Source organism: Rhinopithecus roxellana, chromosome 10 (assembly GCF_007565055.1).
Source record: "Rhinopithecus roxellana isolate Shanxi Qingling chromosome 10, ASM756505v1, whole genome shotgun sequence".
NCBI lineage: Eukaryota > Metazoa > Chordata > Mammalia > Primates > Cercopithecidae > Rhinopithecus > Rhinopithecus roxellana.
Genome location: NC_044558.1, coordinates 142,506,628 through 142,521,085, shown reverse-complemented (window position 1 = coordinate 142,521,085; position 14,458 = coordinate 142,506,628).

Sequence of the window (14,458 nt, the reverse complement as noted above, 5' to 3'; positions counted from 1 at the left end):
TCAAGGAAGCCTGCCTGTCTCTGTAGTCTCCACCTCTGGGGATAGCGCACAGCTGAACACCAACAGGGGAAGTAGCGGGAGCCGGTGCAGACGCGAACGACTCTGTCTGACAGCTTTGGGGAGAGCCGCGGATCTCCCAACGCGGAGGTTGAGATCTGAGAACGGACAGACTGCCTGCTCAGGTGTGTCCCTGACCCCTGAGTAGCCTAGCTGGGAGAAATCCCCCACTAGGGGCAGTCTGACACCCCACACCTCACAGGGTGGAGTACACCCCTGAGAGGACACTTCCAAAGGAAGAATCAGACAGGTACACTCGCTGTTCAACAATATTCTTCTTCGGCAACCTCTGCTGCTGATACCCAGGCAAACAGGGTCTGGAGTGGACCTCAAGCAATCTCCAACAGACCAACAGAGAGTCCTTCTGACTGTCAGAAGGAAAACTATCAAACAGGAAGGACACCTATACCAAAACCCCATCAGTTCGTCACCACCATCAAAGACCAGAGACAGATAAAACCACAAAGATGGGGAAGAAGCAGGGCAGAAAAGCTGGAAATTCAAAAAATAAGAGCGCATCTCCCCCTGCAAAGGAGCGCAGCCCATCACCAGCAATGGATCAAAGCTGGTCAGAGAATGACTTGGACGAGAGGAGAGAAGAAGGCTTCAGTCCATCAAACTTATCAGAGCTAAAGGAGGAATTACGTACCCAGCGCAAAGAAACTAAAAATCTTGAAAAAAGAGTGGAAGAATTGACAGCTAGACTCATTAATGCAGAGAAGATCATAAACGAAATGACAGAGATGAAAACCATGACACGAGAAATACGTGACAAATGCACAAGCTTCAGTAACCGACTCGATCAACTGGAAGAAAGAGTATCAGCGATTGAAGATCAAATGAATGAAATGAAGCGAGAAGAGAAACCAAAAGAAAAAAGAAGAAAAAGAAATGAGCAAAGCCTGCAAGAAGTATGGGATTACGTAAAAAGACCAAATCTACGTCTGATTGGGGTGCCTGAAAGTGAGGGGGAAAATGGAACCAAGTTGGAAAACACTCTTCAGGATATCATCCAGGAGAACTTCCCCAACCTAGTAGGGCAGGCCAACATTCAAATTCAGGAAATACAGAGAACGCCACAAAGATACTCCTCCAGAAGAGCAACTCCAAGACACATAATTGCCAGATTCACCAAAGTTGAAATGAAGGAAAAAATCTTAAGGGCAGCCAGAGAGAAAGGTCGGGTCACCCACAAAGGGAAGCCCATCAGACTAACAGCAGATCTCTCGGCAGAAACTCTACAAGCCAGAAGAGAGTGGGGGCCAATATTCAACGTTCTTAAAGAAAAGAATTTTAAACCCAGAATTTCATATCCAGCCAAACTAAGTTTCATAAGTGAAGGAGAAATAAAATCCTTTACAGATAAGCAAATGCTTAGAGATTTTGTCACCACCAGGCCTGCCTTACAAGAGACCCTGAAGGAAGCCCTAAACATGGAAAGGAACAACCGGTACCAGCCATCGCAAAAACTTGGCAAAATGTAAAGACCATCAAGGCTAGGAAGAAACTGCATCAACTAACGAGCAAAATAACCAGTTAATATCATAATGGCAGGATCAAGTTCACACATAACAATATTAACCTTAAATGTTAATGGACTAAATGCTCCAATTAAAAGACACAGACTGGCAAACTGGATAAAGAGTCAAGACCCATCAGTCTGCTGTATTCAGGAGACCCATCTCACATGCAGAGACATACATAGGCTCAAAATAAAGGGATGGAGGAAGATCTACCAAGCAAATGGAGAACAAAAAAAAGCAGGGGTTGCAATCCTAGTCTCTGATAAAACAGACTTTAAACCATCAAAGATCAAAAGAGACAAAGAAGGCCATTACATAATGGTAAAGGGATCAATTCAACAGGAAGAGCTAACTCTCCTAAATATATATGCACCCAATACAGGAGCACCCAGATTCATAAAGCAAGTCCTTAGAGACTTACAAAGAGACTTAGACTCCCATACAATAATAATGGGGGACTTCAACACTCCGCTGTCAACATTAGACAGATCAACGAGACAGAAAGTTAACAAGGATATCCAGGAATTGAACTCATCTCTGCACCAAGCGGACCTAATAGACATCTATAGAACTCTCCACCCCAAATCAACAGAATATACATTCTTCTCAGCACCACATCGCACTTATTCCAAAATTGACCACATAATTGGAAGTAAAGTACTCCTCAGCAAATGTAAAAGAACAGAAATTATAACAAACTGTCTCTCAGACCACAGTGCAATCAAACTAGAACTCAGGACTAAGAAACTCAATCAAAACCGCTCAACTACATGGAAACTGAACAACCTGCTCCTGAATGACTACTGGGTACATAACGAAATGAAAGCGGAAATAAAGATGTTCTTTGAAACCAATGAGAACAAAGATACAACATACCAGAATCTCTGGGACACATTTAAAGCAGTGTGTAGAGGGAAATTTATAGCACTAAATGCCCACAAGAGAAAGCAGGAAAGATCTAAAATTGACACTCTAACATCACAATTAAAAGAACTAGAGAGGCAAGAGCAATCACATTCAAAAGCTAGCAGAAGGCAAGAAATAACTAAGATCAGAGCAGAACTGAAGGAGATAGAGACACAAAAAACCCTCCAAAAAATCAATGAATCCAGGAGTTGGTTTTTTGAAAAGATCAACAAAATTGACAGACCGCTAGCAAGGCTAATAAAGAAAAAAAGAGAGAGGAATCAAATCGATGCAATAAAAAATGATAAAGGGGATATCACCACTGACCCCACAGAAATACAAACTACCATCAGAGAATACTATAAACGCCTCTACGCAAATCAACTAGAAAATCTAGAAGAAATGGATAATTTCCTGGACACTTACACTCTCCCAAGGCTAAACCAGGAAGAAGTTGAATCCCTGAATAGACCAATAGCAGGCTCTGAAATTGAGGCAACAATTAATAGCCTACCCACCAAAAAAAGTCCAGGACCAGATGGATTCACAGCTGAATTCTACCAGAGGTACAAGGAGGAGCTGGTACCATTCCTTCTGAAACTATTCCAATCAATAGAAAAAGAGGGAATCCCCCCTAACTCATTTTATGAGGCCAACATCATCCTGATACCAAAGCCTGGCAGAGACACAACAAAAAAAGAGAATTTTAGACCAATATCCCTGATGAACATTGATGCAAAAATCCTCAATAAAATACTGGCAAACCGGATTCAGCAGCACATCAAAAAGCTTATCCACCATGATCAAGTGGGCTTCATCCCTGGGATGCAAGGCTGGTTCAACATTCGCAAATCAATAAACGTAATCCAGCATATAAACAGAACCAAAGACAAGAACCACATGATTGTCTCAATAGATGCAGAAAAGGCTTTTGACAAAATTCAACAGCCCTTCATGCTAAAAACGCTCAATAAATTCGGTATTGATGGAACGTACCTCAAAATAATAAGAGCTATTTATGACAAACCCACAGCTAATATCATACTGAATGGGCAAAAACTGGAAAAATTCCCTTTGAAAACTGGCACAAGACAGGGATGCCCTCTCTCACCACTCCTATTCAACATAGTGTTGGAAGTTCTGGCTAGGGCAATCAGGCAAGAGAAAGAAATCAAGGGTATCCAGTTAGGAAAAGAAGAAGTCAAATTGTCCCTGTTTGCAGATGACATGATTGTATATTTAGAAAACCCCATCGTCTCAGCCCAAAATCTCCTTAAGCTGATAAGCAACTTCAGCAAAGTCTCAGGATACAAAATTAATGTGCAAAAATCACAAGCATTCTTATACACCAGCAACAGACAAGCAGAGAGCCAAATCAGGAATTAACTTCCATTCACAATTGCTTCAAAGAGAATAAAATACCTAGGAATCCAGCTTACAAGGGATGTAAAGGACCTCTTCAAGGAGAACTACAAACCACTGCTCAGTGAAATAAAAGAGGACACAAACAAATGGAAGAACACACCATGCTCATGGATAGGAAGAATCAATATCGTGAAAATGGCCATACTCCCCAAGGTTATTTATAGATTCAATGCCATCCCCATCAAGCTACCAATGACTTTCTTCACAGAATTGGAAAAAACTGCTTTAAAGTTCATATGGAACCAAAAAAGAGCCCGCATTGCCAAGACAATCCTAAGTCAAAAGGACAAAGCTGGAGGCGTCACGCTACCTGACTTCAAACTATACTACAAGGCTACAGTAACCAAAACAGCATGGTACTGGTACCAAAACAGAGATATAGACCAATGGAACAGAACAGAGTCCTCAGAAATAATACCGCACATCTACAGCCATCTGATCTTTGACAAACCTGAGAGAAACAAGAAATGGGGAAAGGATTCCCTATTTAATAAATGGTGCTGGGAAAATTGGCTAGCCATAAGTAGAAAGCTGAAACTGGATCCTTTCCTTACCCCTTATACGAAGATTAATTCAAGATGGATTAGAGACTTAAATGTTAGACCTAATACCATAAAAACCCTAGAAGAAAATCTAGGTAGTACCATTCAGGACATAGGCATGGGCAAGGACTTCATGTCTAAAACACCAAAAGCAACGGCAGCAAAAGCCATAATTGACAAATGGGATCTAATTAAACTAAAGAGCTTTTGCACAGCAAAAGAAACTACCATCAGAGTGAACAGGCAACCTACAGAATGGGAGAAAATTTTTGCAACCTACTCATCTGACAAAGGGCTAATATCCAGAATCTACAAAGAACTCAAACAAATATACGAGAAAAAAACAAACAACCCCATCAAAAAGTGGGGAAAGGATATGAACAGACATTTCTCAAAAGAAGATATTCATACAGCCAACAGACACATGAAAAAATGCTCATCATCACTGGCCATCAGAGAAATGCAAATCAAAACCACAATGAGATACCATCTCACACCAGTTAGAATGGCAATCATTAAGAAGTCAGGAAACAACAGGTGCTGGAGAGGATGTGGAGAAATAGGAACACTTTTACACTGTTGGTGGGATTGTAAACTAGTTCAACCATTATGGAAAAGAGTATGGCAATTCCTCAAGGATCTAGAACTAGATGTACCATATGACCCAGCCATCCCACTACTGGGTATATACCCAAAGGATTATAAATTATTCTACTACAAAGACACATGTACACGTATGTTTATTGCGGCACTATTCACAATAGCAAAGACTTGGAATCAACCCAAATGTCCATCTGTGACAGACTGGATTAAGAAAATGTGGCACATATACACCATGGAATACTATGCAGCCATAAAAAAGGATGAGTTTGCGTCCTTTGTAGGGACATGGATGCAGCTGGAAACCATCATTCTTAGCAAACTATCACAAGAAGAGAAAACCAAACACCGCATGTTCTCACTCATAGGTGGGAACTGAACAATGAGATCACTTGGACTCGGGAAGGGGAACATCACACACTGGGGTCTATCATGGGGAGGGGGGAGGGGGGAGGAGGGAGGGATTGCATTGGGGAGTTATACATGATATAAATGATGAATTGATGGGTGCTGACGAGTTGATGGGTGCAGCACACCAACATGGCATAAGTATACATATGTAACAAACCTGCACGTTATGCACATGTACCCTAGAACTTAAAGTATAATAAAAAAAAAAAAAAAAAAAAAAAAAAAAGTGAAATGTCGTACAATAAAAACCAGAAAGAACGACTCAGATAAACTGCTCCCTGACATGTCCGTTCTTTTCACAGGTTAAAGCTTACTCTACATTTGCCAGTTTCAAAGTCGGTCTTTAAGAGTTCTGGGAAGGGATAGTAAGTAGTAACCGGAGGCCTGTGCGAAGCAAGCAATTGTCTTAAATCGAGAATCGGGGAGAAGCTTTCTCTGCAATTCTTTTGTGATGTTGGTATTTATCTCATAGAGTTAAATCAATCTTTGGATTGAGAAGTTTGAAATCACTGTTTCTCTGGAATCTGAGAAAGGACATTTAGTTTAGAATATCCTGAAAAAGAAATAACCTCATAGAGAAACCTGAAGGAAGATTTCTGTGAAACTGCTCTGTGTCACGTGAATTCTGTTCACGCAGTTAAGCTTCTCTTTTCATTGAGCTGTATCATAACACTGTTTTTGTTTAGTCTGCGAAGGGATATTCTGGACGGCTTTGAGGCTTACGGTGAGAAAGGAAACGACTTCAGATAAAAACTGGAGAGAAGCTTTCTGAGGGGCTGCTTTGTGACGTGTACATTACACTCATAGAAATATACCTTTCTTCTCCTAGAGGATTCCGGAATCCCTTTTGGAGACAAAGCTACCAAGAGACATTCAGGAATATAGCGACGACTATGGAGAAAAAGGAAATATCCTCAGACAAAAATTGAAAAGAAGATTTCTGTGAAACTGCTTTCTGTTAGATATATTTATTCATCTCACATAGTTAAAACTTAAATTACATTACACAGTTTGGAAACTCCGCCATGCACAGATCCGCGAAGGGACTTTCGGGAGCACATTCAGGCCTACGGTGAAAGAGGAGATATCTTCAGATAAAAACTGGATAGAAGCTTTCTGAGAAAGTGCTTTGTGATATATGCATTCCACTCAGGGAGTTATACCTCTTTTCTCACAAGGCAGTGTTTCAGCAATGTTCCTGTGAAACCGAAAATGTCATATTTCGGAACGCATTGAGGACTCTGGTGCATAGTGAAATATACTGAAACATTCTGGACTATGGTGAGAAAGGAAATATCTTCAGATAAAAACTGGAAAGATGCTTTCTGTGAATATGCTTTATGCTGTTTATTCAACTAACATAGATGAAGCTTTCTTTACATTACAAAGCTTGGAAACACTCTCGTGGATGGATCCATGAAGGGACATTTGGGATCACATTCGTGCCTATATTGAAATAGGAAATATAGTCAGATAGAAACTGGAGAGTAGCTTTCTGAGAAACTGCTTGGTGATGTGCGCATTCCACTCAGGGAGTTATAACTTTCTTCTCATAACGCACAGTTTGAACACTGTTCCTGTAAAACCAAACGAGTGATATTCAGAGCACATTGAAGACTATGGCAAAAAGTGAACTGTCGTCCAATAAAAAGAGAAAGAATCAATCGAAGAAACTGCTCACTGACGTGTCCACTCTTTTCACAGGGTTAAAACTTGCTCTGCATTTCCCAGTTTGAAAATCGGTCTTTGAGGGTTCTGCGAAGGGATAAGAAGTGGTGATCGGAGGCCAGTGTGAGGCAAGGAAATGTCTTAAATAGAAAATCAGAGAGAAACTTTCTGCGCAACTGTTTTGTGATGTTTGTATTAATCTCATAGAGTTAAATCATTGTTTGGATTGAGCAGTTTGAAATAACTGTTTCAGAGGAATCTGAGAAAGAACATTTGGAAACACTCTTTAGAATATCCTGAAAAAGAAATAACCTCAGAGAGAAACCAGAAGGAAGCTTTCTGTGAAACTGCTCTGTGTCATGTGAATTCCGCTCACAGCTTCTCCTTTCATTGAGCTGTATCATAACACTGTTTTTGTTTAGTCTGTGAAGTGATATTCTGGAGGGCTTTGAGGCTTACGGTGAGATAGGAAACGAATTAAGACAGAAACTGGAGAGAAGTTTTCTGAGGAGCTGCTTTGTGACATGTGCATTGCACTCACATTAATATACCTTTCTTCTCCTAGAGGATTCCGGTATCCCTTTTGGAGGAAAAGCTACCAAGAGATATTCTGGAGTCGACTATGGTGAAAAAGGAAATACCCTCAGAAGTTATCCATTCTTTGGATGTAGCAGCTTGAAATCACTGTTTTTGTGGAATCTGAGGAAGGACATTTGGGAACGATCCTTAGAATATGGAGAAAGAAATATCCTCAGGTAAAATCCACAAGGAAGCTTTCTGTGAAGCTGCTCTGTGTCGTCTTAATTCCTCTCACTCAGATAAGCCTCACTTTACATTGAGCAGTTTTCTACCCTGTGTGTGTTTAGCGTGTGACGGGATATTCGGGAGCACTTTGAGGCTAAAGGTGAAAAACCATATATGTTCAAACAAACTGGAGAGAAGCTTTCTGAGGAACTGCTTTGTGAAGTGTGCATTCCAGTCTCAGTGTTATACCTCTCTTCTCATAAAGCGTCGGGGAAACCCGTTTGGAGAAACAGGTACCAAGTGATATTCAGGAGCATGTTGATGCCGATGGTGAAAAGCAAATAGCCTCAGACAAAAACTGGAAAGAAGCTTTCTAGGAAAATACTCTGTGATATGTGTAATCCTCTCACATAGATAAAGCTTTCTTTACAGTACACAGCTTGGAAACTGTCATGGACGGATCCAAGAAGGGACCTTCGGGAGCACATTTTGGACTATGGTGAAAAAGGAAATATCTTCAGATAAAAACGGGAAAGAAGCTTTACGTGAATCTGCTTTTTGCTATGTATATTCATCTCACATAGATGAAGCTTACTTCACATTACGCAGCTTGGAAACAGCCTCGTGGATGGATCCACGAAGGGATATTTGGGATCACTTTCGAGACTATGGTGAAATAGGAAATATAGTCAGATAGAAACTGGAGACAATCTTTCTGAGAAACTGCTTGGTGATGTGTGCATTCCACTCAGGGAGTTACAACTTTCTTCTCATAAGGAACAGTTTGAACACTGTTCCTGTAAAACCATTAAGTGTGATATTCGGAGCACATTGAAGATTATGGCAGAAAGTGCAATGTCGTCCAATAAAAAACAGAAAGAAGCACTCGAAGAAACTGCTCTCTGACATGTCCATTCTTTTCACAGGGTTAAAGCTTACCCTACATTTCCCAGTTTGAAAGTTGGTCTTTGAGGCTTCTGTGAAGGGATCGTAAGTGCCAACTGGATGCCTGTGTGAGGCAAGGAAATGTCTTTCATCGAAAATTGAAGAGAAGCTTTCTGCGCAACTCTTCTGTGATGTTTGTATTCATCTCATAGAGTTAAATCATTCCTTGGATTGAGCAGTTTGAAATCACTGTTTCTGTGGAAACTGAGAAAGGACATTTGGAAAAGCTCTTTAGAATATCCTGAAAAAGAAATAACCACAGAGAGAAACCAGAAGGAAGCTTCCTGTAAAACTGCTCTGCGTCACATGTATTCCACTCACACAGTTAAGCTTCTCTTTTCATTGAGCTGTATGATAACACTGTTTATGTTTAGTCTGCGAAGGGATATTCAGGAGTGCTTTGAGGCTTACGATGAGATAGGAAATGAATTCAGATAGAAACGGGAGAGAAATTTTCTGAAGAGCTGCTTTGTGACGTGTGCATTGCACTCACATTAGTATACCTTACTTCTCCTAGAGGATTCCGGAATCCCTTGGGAGAAAAAGCTACCAAGAGATATTCTGGAGTCGACTATGGTGAAAAAGGAAATATCCTAAGACAAAAACTGGAAAGAAGATTTCTGTGAAACTGCTTTGTGTTAGATATATTTATTCATCTTGCATAGTTAAAACTTTAAATATATTACGCAGTTTGGAAACTCCATCATGCACACATCTGCGAAGGGACATTCGGGAGCACATTAAGACCTATGGTGAAAGAGGGGATATCTTCAGATAAAAACTGGATAGAAGCTTTCTGAGAAACTACTTTGTGATGTATGCATTCCACTCAGGGAGTTATACCTCTTTTCTCGCAAAGCACTGTTTGAACACTGTTCCTGTGAAAACGAAAAAGTGATATTTCGGAATGCATTGAGGACTATGGAGAATAGTGAAATATACTAAAAGAAAATTGAGGAAGAAGCGTTCCAACAATCTGCTCTCTGATATGTGCATTCAATTCACAGAGTTAATGCTTACTCTATGTTGCCCAGTTTCGAAACTCTGTCTTTGAAGAATCTGGGAAGGTGTATTTAGTGATGGCCAGAGGCTTGTGGTGACTGAGGAAATGCCTTACAATGAAACCTGCAGAGAAACGTTCTGAGCAACTGCTTTGTGATGTGTCTATTGGTCTCATAGAACTAAATCATTCTTTTGATTGAGCAACTTAAAATCACTGTTTTTGTGGAATCTGAGGAAGGACATTTGGGAACGATCCTTAGAATATGGAGAAAGAAATATCCTCAGGTAAAATCCACAAGGAAGCTTTCTGTGAAACTGCTCTGTGTCATCTTAATTCCTCTCACTCAGATAAGCCTCTGTTTTCATTGAGCAGTTTTCTAGCCTTGTGTATGTTTAGCGTGTGACGGGATATTCGGGAGCACTTTGAGGCTTACGGTGGAAAAGGAAATTTGTTCAGACCGAAACTGGAGAGAAGCTTTCTGAGAAACTGCTTGGTAAAGTGTGCATTCCAGTCACAGTGTTATACCTCTCTTCCCATACAGCGTCGGGGAAATCCTTTTGGAGAAACAGCTTCCAAGTGATATTCGGGAGCATGTTGATGCCGATGGTGGAAAGGGAAGAAGCTGCCGACAAAAACTGGAAAGAAGCTTTCTAGGAAACTACTCTGTGATATGTGTAATCATGTCACATAGATAAAGACTTCTTTACATTATGCAGCTTAGAAACTGTCATGGACAGATCCACGAAGGGACCTTCGGGAGCACATTCTGGACTATGTTGAAAAAGGTAATGTCTTCAGATAAAAACTGGAAAGAAGCTTTCTGTGAATCTGCTTTTGGCTATGTTTATTCATCTCACATAGATGAAGCTTTCTTTACATTACGCAGCTTGGAAAATCCCTCGTGGATGGATCGGCAAAGGGACATTTGGGATCACATTCAGTCCTAAGGTGAAGTAGGAAATACAGTGAGATAAAAACTGGAGAGAAGCTTTTTGAGAAACTGTTTGGTGATGTGTGCATTCCACTCAGGGAGTTATAACTTTCTTCTCATAAGGCACAGTTTGAACACTGTTCCTGTAAAACCAAAACAGTGATATTCGGAGCACATTGAAGACTATGGCAAAAAGTGAAATGTCGTCCAATAAAATACAGAAAGAAGCACACGAAGAAACTTCTCTCTGACATGTCCATTCTTTTCACAGGGTTAAAGCTTACTCTACATTTCCCAGTTTGAAAATCGGTCTCTGTGGGTTCTGCGAAGGGATAGCAAGTGGCGACTGGAGGCCTGTGTGAGGATAGGTAATGTGTTCCATTGGAAATCGGAGAGAAGCTTTATGGGCAACCCTTTTGTGATGTTTGTATTCATCTCATAGAGTTAAATCATTCTTTGGATTGAGCAGTTTGAAATCACTGTGTCTCTGGAATCTGAGAAAGGATATTTAGAAATGCTCTTTAGAATATCCTGAAAAAGAAATAACCTCAGAGAGAAACCAGAAGGAAGCTTTCTGTGAAACAGCTCTGTGTCACGTGAGTTTTGCTCACACAGTTAAGCTTCTGTTTTCATTGAGCTGTACCATAACACTGTTTTTGTTTAGTCTGCAAAGCGATATTCTGGAGGGCTTTTAGACTTATGGTGAGAAAGAAAACATCCCCACATAGAAACTGGAGAGAAGCTTTCTGAGGAGATGCTTTGTGACTTGAGAATTCCACTCACAGAAATATACCTTTCTTCTCCAAAAGGATTCCAGAATCCCTTTTGGAGAAAAAGCTACCAAGAGACATTCGTGAGTATAGGGATGGCTCTGGTGAATAAGGAAATATCTTCAGACAAAAACAGGAAAGAAGACTTCTGTGAAACTGCTTGGTGTTAGATATACTTATTCAACTCCCATAGTTAAAACTTTTCTTATATTACACAGTTTGGAAAGTCTGTCACGCGCGGTTCCACGAAGGGACATTCGGGGGCACATTAAGGCCTATGGTGAAAGAGGAGATTTTTTTTTATTATTATACTTTAAGTTCTAGGGTACATGTGCATAACGTGCAGGTTTGTTACATATGTATACTTATGCCATGTTGGTGTGCTGCACCCATCAACTCGTCAGCACCCATCAATTCATCATTTATATCATGTATAACTCCCCAATGCAATCCCTCCCTCCGCCCCCTTCTCCATGATAGGCCCCAATGTGTGATGTTCCCCTTCCCGAGTCCAAGTGATCTCATTGTTCAGTTCCCACCTATGAGTGAGAACATGTGGGGTTTGGTTTTCTGTTCTTGTGATAGTTTGCTAAGAATGATGGTTTCCAGCTGCATCCATGTGGTGAAAGAGGAGATTTCTTCAGATTAAAAGTGGATAGAACCTTTCTGAGGAACAAATTTGTGATGTATGCATTCCACTCAGGGAGTTATACCTCTTTTCTCACAAGGCAGTGTTTGAACACTGTTCCTGTGAAACCGAAAAGGTGATATTTTGGAACGCATTGAGGACTATGGAGAATAGTGAACTACACTGAAATGAAATGGAGGAAGAAGCGTTCCAAGGATCTGCTCTCTGATATGTGCATTCACTTCACAGAGTTAATGCTTACTCTATGTTGCCAAGTGTTGACACTCTGTCTTTGAAGAATCTGTGAAGGGATATTTAGTGACGCCCGGAGGCTTGAGGTGAGTGAGGAAACGTCCTCCGATGATACCTGAACAGAAACGTTCTGAGCAACTGCCTTGTGATGTGTGTATTCGTCTCCTAGAGTTAAACCACTCTTTGGATTGGGCAGGTTGAAATCACTGTTTTTGTGGCATCTGAGGAAGGACATTTGGGAACAATCCTTAGAATATAGAGAAAGAAATATCCTCAGGTAAAATCCAGAAGGAAGCTTTCTGTGAAACTACTCTGTGTCATCTTAATTCCTCTCACTCATTTAAGCCTCTTATTTCGTTGATCAGTTTTCTCATCCTGTGCATGTTTAGCATGTGATTGCATATTCGGGAGCACTTTGAGGCTTGCGGTGATAAAGGAGATATGTTCACACCAAAACTGGAGAGAAGCTTTCCAAGGAACTGCTTTGTGACGTGTGCATTCCACTCACAGTGTTATACCTCTCTTCCCATAAAGCGTTGGGGAAACCCTTTTTTAGAGACAGGTACCAAGTGATATTCTGGAGAATGTTGATGCTGATGGTGAAAAGGGAAATAGCCTCAGAAAAAAACTGGAAAGAAGCTTTCTAGGAAACTATTCTGTGATATGTGTAATCACCTCTCACAGATTAAGTTTTCTTTACATTACACAGCTTGGAAACTGTCAGGGACGGATCCACGAAGGGACCTTCCGGAGCACATTCGGGACTATTGTGAAAAAGGAAATATCTTCAGATAAACACTCGAAAGAAGCTTTCTGTGAATCTGCATTTTCCTATATTCATTCAACTCACATATTAGAAGCTTTCTTTACATTACATGGTTTGGAAGTCCCTCGTGGATGGATCCGCGAAGGGATATTAGGGATCACATTCGGACCTATGGTGAAACTGCATTTTGACCTGTGAATACACCGCACAGAGTTTCACTTTCCGTTTCATTGATCCGTTTGCTAACACTCTTTTCTTGAAATCTGCATTGGGATCTTTCTCAGCGCAATGAAGCTGATGGAGACAAAGGAAATTTCCTCAAATAAAAAGTAGAAAGTAGTTTTCTGAGAAACTTCTTTGCGATGTGTGAATTCATGCACCGAGTTACAACTTTGTCTTCACAAAGCAGTTTGCTAACACAGTTGTCGTGGAATCTGCAAAGTGATATTTGGGAGTGCATTGAGTCCCATGGTGAAAACGGAAGTATTCTCAGATAAAAACTAGAAAAAATCTTTCTGAGAAATTGCTTTCTGATGTGTGAGTTGATCACAAAAAGATTCACCGTTCCCTTCTTGCAGCAGTTTTTTAACACTCTTCTTGTGGAATGTGCAAAGTGATATTTGGGAGCTCATTGAGGGCTATGGTGAAAAAGAAAATATCCTCGGAGGAAACCCGGAATGAAGCTTTCTGAGAAACTGCTTTGTGATGTGTGAATTCATTTCAAAGTGTTACACCACTCTTTCATGGAGGAGTCTGCTAGCACTGACTTTGTGGAAGCTCTGAAGTGATGTCTTGGATATCGTTGAATCCCGTGTTGAATAATGCAATATCTTCAGACAATTCTGCAGAGAAGCCTTCTCAGAAAATTCTGTTGTGGGTGAATTCAGCTCACAGTGTTAGATGATTGTTTTCATTCAGAAGCTTGCTTTCAGAGTTTTCACAGAAACTGCATTAAGACACACAGTGGCGCTCAGAGACCACAAATAACCTCAGCTCAAAGAAGAAAGAAGCTTTCTGAGAAACTGCTCTGTGATGTGTGACTTCAACTCACTAAGTTACTCCTGTGTTTCATGGAGCCATTGGCTAGCCCTTTTTTTTCTGGAATTTCTGAACTGATATTTCGGATCCCTTTGAAGACTGTAGGGCCGAAGGAAATATCCTCCGTTAAATATGAGAAAGAAGATTTCTGAGAAACTTCAATGTGATCTGTGAATTCACCTCACAGAGTTACACCTTTCTATTCATGAAGCCGTTTGCTATGACTGTTTTCGTGGAATTTGCAAGAGG